This window comes from Canis lupus, chromosome 8, assembly GCF_048164855.1.
Source record: "Canis lupus baileyi chromosome 8, mCanLup2.hap1, whole genome shotgun sequence".
Taxonomy (NCBI): domain Eukaryota; kingdom Metazoa; phylum Chordata; class Mammalia; order Carnivora; family Canidae; genus Canis; species Canis lupus.
Window position 1 is genome coordinate 60,447,407 of NC_132845.1, and position 9,372 is coordinate 60,456,778.

Consider the following 9,372-nt stretch of genomic DNA (forward strand, 5'->3'; position numbering starts at 1 on the left):
GATGGAACTTCTGAGACTGTGGTGGCCTTGCCTTCTCCTCCCATAGTGCTTCTTCCTGTGTTCTCCATCAGAGATGGCACCTCGGTCAGCCAGCCACTCAAAGCAGAGGGAAAGCTGACCTTGGCTCCCTCCCCTGTCCCCGTAATGCTGCCCTGTCCTGAGTGTCCACTGTGTCCTAGGTGCCAGGCTGAGTGACTCCTAGAATCTTCCTGACCACGTAGCTACTCCTGCCATGATCCCAAGTGCACACAGATCAGGAAACTGAGGCTTGGAATGCTCGAATAACGGACCCGAGTTCACAAGGTTAGCAAAGGGCAGGGCTGGGGCTCTCAAGGGCATCTTGATTACAAAGCCTATTCCTGTAAAACCACAGTGTTATCGCTCATCCCTCAACTGCCAAACCCAGAGCTGTCCCCTGGGTCCTCTCCTTGCTCGCCACCTGGGGACAGGCTAAACTCTCACTGGCTTTCACCTGGGGTATCACAACAGCCTTCTCTGTGGTCTTCCCACCTGCAGCCCCTGCCCTGCGCGTCCAGTCTTTTCCCCAGGTGTTAGTGATTGTCCCTTAAAGGAATGTGATAATATCAATCCCCCACCCCAACGACTCCACCCCCACCCCCATCCCCACCCCATGGCCTTCCGTATCACTGCCCTGGTATTTGAATCCCACCACCCTCACCTCCTCTCTCCTACCACTTCCCTCCCTGGGCTGCAGACCCTAAGCTTTAACCACACCAAGGGATTCCGGACCCCAGGCACCTCGGGGTCTTTCCCTCTGCTGTTCCTCCGCCTGCTTCTGTTTTGCCCCTTCGTGGATAGTCAGACTTCCCATCCTTTAGGCCTCTCCCAGCAGTCTAGGCAAACAACCTCATGAGGTGTGGGCTGAGTCAGCTTCTCCACTAGACCAGACCAGGCCTGACTCATGTCTGCTTCTCTCCAACAACCAAGGTCAGGTACAAAGCAGATGTTCACTAAAAATCTCAATGAATAAATGAATGAATGAATGAATGAATGAATGGCATATTCCTTCATGCCCCAGGCATAAAGACAAAGGAAATACGAGTGCCCTGATAACTCAGTAGTTGAGTGTCTGCCTTTGGCTCAGGTCATGGTCCTGGGGTCCTGGGATCGAGTCCAGCATCGGGCTCCCTGCATGGAGCCTGCTTCTCCCTCTGCCTGTATCTCTGCCTCTCTCGACGTGTCTCTCATGAATAAATATATAAAATCTTAAAAAAAAAAAAAAAGGACAAAGGAAATAAGTTCCATGAAGGCAGGAACTTTTGTTTGTTTTGCTCATGGCTAGTTCTCCAGTGGCATGATGGCACCCAGAGCACAGAATGTGCCAAAATATTTGTTAAATAAATGAATGAGTGAAAGGTTTACATCTTAAATCTGGCTGTGGCTCTAAAAACGGACACAAGAATATACCATGTGGGAGCAATCGTAATTCCTCTCATGGTTCAGTGATTCCTTTTTTCTTTTAAGGTTTTATTTATTTATTCATGAGAGACACACACAGAGAGAGAGAGGCAGAGACACAGGCAGAGGGAGAAGCAGGCTCCATGCAGGGAGCCTGACATGGGACTCGATCCTGGGTCTCCAGGATCTTGCCCTGGGCTGAAGGCAGGCGCTAAACCGCTGAGCCACTGGGGCTAACCCCCAAGCCTTACTCCTACCTGTCCTTCAAGTTTAGCTGCTCAGTCTTTCCTAACCCTTCTGAAGTCGGAAGAGAAAGCCTGTTACATACACAGATTACCAGGGTGCTTCCCTGGAAATTCTGATACTGTAGATCTGTGTTGCAGCCCAGGAATCCAGGTTTTTGAGCAACTACCTCTAGAAATTCTTATGTTTGGTCAAGTTTGGGAATAACAGTGTATCCAGGCAGTGCCAAGCCTAGGTTACGCTGCATAACAACATCCCCCAACCCTCAGTGATTTAATAGGGCCCAGGCTTATTTTTGCAGTGTGCTTGGGTTACTTCCTGTCCTTCAAGGAAGATTCAGTACTCCGGGTGGAGAAATTTATACGTAGCTGACAAGTCCACCCACTGGACTCTGAATCTGAGTGCCTCATGTTCAAGGATCCCACGTGATCAATCTCTGCCTCCCTGTGGTACCTGGCATAGGACCTGTCTATCACACCTGCAATGTTCAGGAACAGAAGAATGAATACCCGTTTGACCTATTCATCCATTAACCAGTGAGTAGTTATTGAGAACCTTCTCCTTGTGCCAGGACTATGCTGTGGTGCTGCAGATACAGTGATGAGTAAGACAAACATCAGCCTGTGGAGCCAGTGACCTGATATCTCTAAGTCCTAGGTTCCAAATCTGCAAAATGGGCTGTGATATTCACCACCCCCACCCCACCCTAGCATAGTGTGAGGGTTTATTGAGAAAATGAGCATGGAAGCCATTTGCAACTAGAAAATCTCCAGTGAAGCAGATGTGAAAGAGCATTGTTGTCCTGTTTTTCCATCCCTCATATCCAGCTTTCAAGTTTTATTCATCAGGGCCCTGGAATTTGGCTGCACAAGCCTTCTCCCTATTGCCACAGCCCATTTGAACCATCGTGAACCTGGAAAGTGAATATGTCAATAACCTGAATAATAGTAGTGATGGTAGGAGCTGGGTCTTACATAGTGCTGGTCATGTGCCAAGCCCGGTTCTATGTGTTTTATGTGTATTACTTGATCTTCACAACAACCATCAGAGGTTACTGCCATTATCTCCATTCACAGACAAGGAAACGGAAACATAAGAATTTAAGTAATTTATTCCAGGCAGGAGCTGGGATCCAGTCCCGGCAGAAATCCTACACTATTGAAACATTCTCTTAGCCAATTGGTATCTGGCTCCCAGGGACCTTATTCCAGCCCTTCTCACCACCCAAACCAGAGTCCACATCATGCAGCAGAGACTGAATCATGGTGCTGACTTTGGAGAAATATTTTGGAAAAACTTATGTCATTACAATATTGACTCTCCCTGTTCATTTACATGGTGTATCTACCCACTAATTTTGGATTTCTTTTTTTTTTTAATTTTTTTTCTTTTTAAATTTATTTATTCATGATAGTCACACGGAGAGAGAGAAAGAGGCAGAGACACAGGCAGAGGGAGAAGCAGGCTCCAAGCACCGGGAGCCCGATGTGGGATTCGATCCCAGGTCTCCAGGATCGCGCCCTGGGCCAAAGGCAGGCGCCAAACCGCTGCGCCACCCAGGGATCCCTAATTTTGGATTTCTTTAAAAATATTTCAATAAAATTTAATATGTTCTGTCATGGGACACCTGGGTGGCTCAGTTGGTTGAGCATCTGACTCTTGAATCAACTCGGGTCATGATCTCAGGGTCATGAGATTGAGCCCCGCATCGGGCTCCCCACTCAGCAGGAATCTCCTTAAGATGTTCTCTCCCCTCTCGCTCTGCCCCCTCCCCCCTCTCTAAAATAAGTAAATAAAATCTGTTTTTAAAAAGTAAAATGTTCTGTCATAAAAGACATTAACATTTTTAAAAATTTTTATTTATTTATGATAGTCACAGAGAGAGAGAGGCAGAGACAAAGGCAGAGGGAGAAGCAGGTTCCATGCAGGGAGCCTGATGTGGGACTCGATCCTGGGTCTCCAGGATCACGCCCCCGGCCAAAGGTAGGCGCCAAACCGCTGCGCCACCCAGGGATCCCCATTAACATTTTTTTAAAAAGATTTTATTTACTTGTTTGACAGAGAGAGAGCACAAGCAGGGGAGCAGCAGGCAGGGGGAGCCTGATGCAGGGCTTGATCCTAGGACCTTGGGATCATGACCCTAGCCAAAGGCAGACCCTAACTTAGCCAACTGAGCCACCCAGGAGACCCTATTAACATATTTTTAAAAGGTTTATTTAGGCAGTATATATTTCTTTTTTTTTTTTTTTTTTTTTTTTGGCAGTATATATTTATTTTATTTTATTTTTTTTATTTTTATTTTTTTAGTATATATTTCTATAAATAGTATTTTTACATTTCCTAATAGGCAATTTATTTTATTTTTTTAAAAAGATTTTATTTGTTAGAGAGAGAGAGCATAAGAAGAAGGGGCAGAGAGAGGGAGAGGCAGGCTCCTTGCTGAGCAGGGAGCCTGATGTGGCTCAACCCAGGGCCCAGGGATCATGACCCGAGCTAAAGGCAGACACTTAACTGACTGAGCCACCCAGGTGCCCCTATAGGGTGATTTATTTAAATAATTTCTCTTATTTGAGCAAACTTGCCTCCACCTATAGCAAAAGCCAGATATCCAGGAGTGATCTAGGTCCCTCTGATTCCCTTACCAATTTTTCCAAACTGCAACAATGTCTGATAGACTCTGTTACTTTAATGGATGCTCCATAACCACCTCATTATAATTTTTTTAAAGGATTTTATTTATTTATTCATGAGAGACACAGAGAAAAGGCAGAGACACAGGCAGAGGGAGAAGTAGGCTCCTCACCAGAAGCCTGATGTGGGACTTGATCCTGAAACTCCAGGATCATGCCCTGAGTCGAAGGCAGATGCTCAACTGAGCCACCCAGGCGTCCCATCACCTCATTATTTTTGGCCAGGGGGTGATTCATAACTGATTTCCCAATCAATCTTCTCCTGACCAGGGCTATTGCCAACCCCTATTGTGCCTTTGTGCAAATAGAAAAAGGTATCCCTTCCTCAATATGCTCTACCTCCATCTGCCAGACAATTGTAATAAATATTCAAATATGTAGGTGTCTAAGATGTGGCTGGTGCCTCTCTTGTGTGATAGCCCCCATGCGTACATAGGCACAGCCATCTGTATGGCCCTGCACATGGCCACTGGCAGAGTCCTTGTAAAATGAAAGTTTGATCATAGTATTCTATTGTGGGCTGAATGTCTGTGCCCTCCACCCCAAATTCATATGTTGAAGCCCTAATATCCGCCCCCCCTCCTGCTGTAATGGTATCAGGATGTGGGGCCCTTGGGAGATAATTAGATTTAAGTGAGGTTACAAGGTGGAGATTCTGATGGGATTAGAGATGTTCTAAGAAAAGGAAGAGACCTCAGGGCTTCTTCTTGCAAACATGCAGCAAGGCAGCCATCTGCAATCCAGGAAGAGACCCCGCTCCAAGAACTGAATCTTCAGGCCCCTTGATCTTCTCCTTCCAGCCGCCGGAACCGTGAGAAATAAATGTCTGTTGTTTAAGCCTGCCAGCCTGTGGTATTTTGTTATAGCAGCCCAAGCTGACTAAGACATATTTCTTTGTTTGAAATTATTCAAAGGTACCTTCTTTCTTTGATACGATTATTTAAAATAGGTAATACTTGCACGTGATTCAAAAATCTAAATAATATAAAAGATTTACAGTGAACATTCTTACTTTTGACAGCTGTTCTTGCCAGCTTGTTCTCAGGAAACATCTGTAGGGAACCACTTTTATTAGTTTCTTCTGTAACTTTCCAGGATTTAACGATACAAGCAAACATATACACGTGTGTGCATGCATGCACACACTGACACATTTTTTTCTTTTTTTAAAAAATATTTTATTTATTTATTCATGAGAGACACACAGAGAGAGAGGCAGAGACAGAGAAGCAGGCTTCATGCAGGGAGCCCGACCCGGGACTCAATCCCGGGTCTCCAGGATCACGCCCTGGGCCGAAGGCAGGCGCCAAACCGGTAAGCCATCCAGGCATCCCAACACTTTTTTCTTATACCACAGTAGCATGATAACTCATTCCACATCTTGGTATTTGACTAATGATATTTTAAAGCACTCTCACATTATTTGTGATGAATATCCTCATCCTTTTTGACAGCTGCCTACCTGCTGATGGACAAATTTGCAAACAATATCCAAAGAATAACACCGATGTATACGTCATTTCTTATAGTGAAATATAGGAAAGATATATAGGGAAATATAGGAATATACAGTGAATTAAAATTCTGTTTCTCCCCTCCCCCCCCTTTGCAGCTGGCATGGACTTGTGACTTGCTTGGACTCATTGAATATGGCAGAAGCAATGTCACACAGCTTCTGAGCAGGGTCTCAAGAGACTTTGCAGCTTCTCCTCTCACCTTTTTGGAACCATGAGGACACTGTGCTAAGAAGAAATAAATGTCTGAGAAATAAATGTCTCCCAGTCGGCTGGGAGACCTGACTGGCTCAGTCAGTAGAGCATACAACCCTTGATCTCAGGGTTGTGAGTTCAAGCCCCACATGGGGGATAGAGCTTACCTATAAACAAACAATTAAACAAACTCAGGATGAAATACCACATGGAGAGAGTGGCTTAGCCATCCCTTGATTGAGCCATCAGAGTTAAGGTCTCATACTAGTGAGTGACAGCCATCACGGGCCATCCAGCCCCAGCTGAGGTGCCAGCTGACTGCTACCACTTGAGTAATCTAAGGTAAGATCAGCAGGAAAACCATCTGACCATTCTTAGAATCTGGAGAAACAATAAATCATTGTTATTTTATGCCAGTAAGTGTTAAGGTGGTTTCCTGGGAAGCAATAGCTAAGTGATCCAGATAGATTTTCAGATAGATTTTCACAAGTGAGAAAGCTGATTCAAAGTGTACATAAGTTTATAATTTTGATAAATATTGTCTGATTTGTATCATTTTGCATTCCTACCAACAAGTTTCCCATGGTATTGCCAAAAGAGTGTTTTGTCAGACAAATGGGTTAAAATTGCTAATGCAATAAAGGAAAAAATGGTATTTCAGTATTGTCTTTTCATTTCTCTCATTATGTGTGAAAGTGAACATCTGCATATGTGTTTAAGACCTTATATATTTTCTCTTTTGTGATCTGTCATGTTCTTTGCCCAGTTTTTATTAAATTGTTGGTCTTTCTTATCAATATGAGGAAGCTCTTTAAATAGTAGAAAGATTACCCTTTGTATATGATAAGAATTGCAAATATTTTTCTTACATTTGTTGTTTGTCTTTTGATTTTGCTTTAATGTTTTTTTGCCATGCAGATTTTTTCCAGGTAGACAACTGTATTAATCTTTTATAGCTTTTGAATTTTGAGATGGAGTTGGAAAGGCTTCCTCACTCCAAGTGTTAGAAAGGATTTTTCCCATATTTTCTTCTAGTATTTTTAGGGGAGCTTATCATGACAAATTGTGTGATCCATCACTTTTAAAATGAAGTTCAAGGCCAAGGTTATGGCACACGTGATCGGGAGTAACCCACAGGGAGAGGCAACAGGAGAAACAGAAGCTTGTTTAGGAGAGTCTCAGGGGGGAGACGATGCATCCTGTTTGAAACAGGTTGAATTTAAGGTGCCTATGGGACCTCCAGGAGGAGATGTCCGGTAGGCAAGTGGAATCAGAAGTCTGGAGCTCAGGAGAAAACTTAGGCCTGGAGACACGAATTTGGGAGCTAGCATATGCATGCCAGTTAAAGTCACAAGAGTGTATGTACCGTTTGATTAGAAGTTCTCAGGTAGAACTCTAGGGAGTGGTCAAGGTCAGGCCATGAACATAATCACGAAGAGAGAGCTGTGGGGGCTTGGCACAAAACAGCCTCAGAGACTTGTAGGATAAACGGATGCCCTTTATATGAAACATGCATAAATATCCTTGGCTTCTGGGGACAGAGCAAACAGGGAGATGGGAGAGGACAAACAGCCTCCCCAGCGGTCAGCCCCACCCAGCAGGTGTGGGAGAGAGACCCTGTGACAGAGGAGGGGAGAAGGCTCAGTCTTGCAGGCAAAGTCTTCCCCCTCCTCCCCACAGATGATGAGCAGGGCATCAATAGGTGGCAGCAAGTTACCAAAGGTAGGTGGACACAGGGAACCCACGTTTTCCTTGGATCATAGTGGAGTGGATAAGAGCTCAAGAGAACCTCACAGAACCCAGAGCTCCACTCTCTGGGTTCAAATCCCAACTCTGTCCTGCACTAATGTGAAGCCTTGGGCAAATGACTTAATACCTCTGTGGGTCAGTTTCCTCCTCTGTAAAATATGGACAGTAACAGTACCTATCCCATAGAACTGCTATGAAAATTAAATGAGTTAGTATTTCCAAGGTGCTTATGTTGGTGCTGGGCACATAGTAAATGCTATATAAAAATTAAATTAGAAAGTAATTTCATTCATTAATTCATTCATATTTATTTACCAGCTACCATTTGCCAGGCAGTGTTGGACGTACTGGGGACACAGCAGTGAATAATGCAGGTGAAATCCCTGTCTTCACGGAGCTTATATTCTGGTAGGTGGACAGGAAGGGGTAAAGACAGACAACATATAAAATAAATATAAATAATACTTTAAAATATATGGTGTGTCAGATCCAGGGCGAAACAGGAGAGACGTGCAGACCATGGCAAGGCCTCTAGCCTGGTATCTGATGCACAGTCAGGCACAGATGGAAAGCGGAAGAAGAATCTGAACAACCCACAGAGTGGAATCCCTGCGGAGACACTGGCACTGCTGACACCCTCAGGCAACAATCACCATCATCACCAGCATATAACAGCAGCAAACACATACATAGCATTTATTCTGTACCACACTCTGTTCTATTCACTTTACACGTATCATCTCATTTAATTTTTCTGGCAATCCTATGAGGTTGGTACTGTTATGGTTCCCATTTCTCAAATGAGGGAACTGAGGCATAGCAAGGTTATGTAACTTGCCTTGGAGAATTGTGTGATGAGGTGAAGGAGCTGGGATTCCAGCCCGGGGCTTCTGGCTCCAGTATAGGTAGGATGTTGGTAGGATGGACCTGCAGTGGAGAAGACAGGACAGACCGCCATGCCTCAGGACTGGGTAGGGCCTGACCTTCCTGCACGCTGGAAGGAAAACACACACGTCCCTAGTATCTACCCCTCCCAGACCCAGTATGCTTAATACATTCATCAAGGTTGTTCAGAGGGGCCAAGAGGAATAACGCCCAAAACCATGAAATAGAGATAAGGGCTCAGCTCTGGAAGCTCCATCCCCAGAGCTATTCTCCCTGCATGGCCTGTGCTCCCCAGGAGCACAGGAGACAGTGCTCCCCACTGTCTCTACATACCACTCCATGAGGCTTTAAGCTCAGCCTCCTGCGACCTTAAGCCACCATTCCAAAGCCCTGTGATCCCACCCAGAGACCACAAATACAATAATGAATATTATAGTCCTGGGAAATTTAACAAAGGCACCAACAACTCTAGATCAAAGCTGGGAACCAAGAAGCAAACCATCAAGAGACTAACAGAGAGGCAAGTGGGCCTGGTGGTCCTAGAGATAGCTGGAGTCCATGATCATAACAGCCCCGAGAGTGGGCAACCCTTGGTAGTTCATAGGAGCTTTCCAGAGTCTTTCTCACCTCACTTGATACTGTTCAATTCTTTTTTTTAAAAAAAAAGACTTATTTAT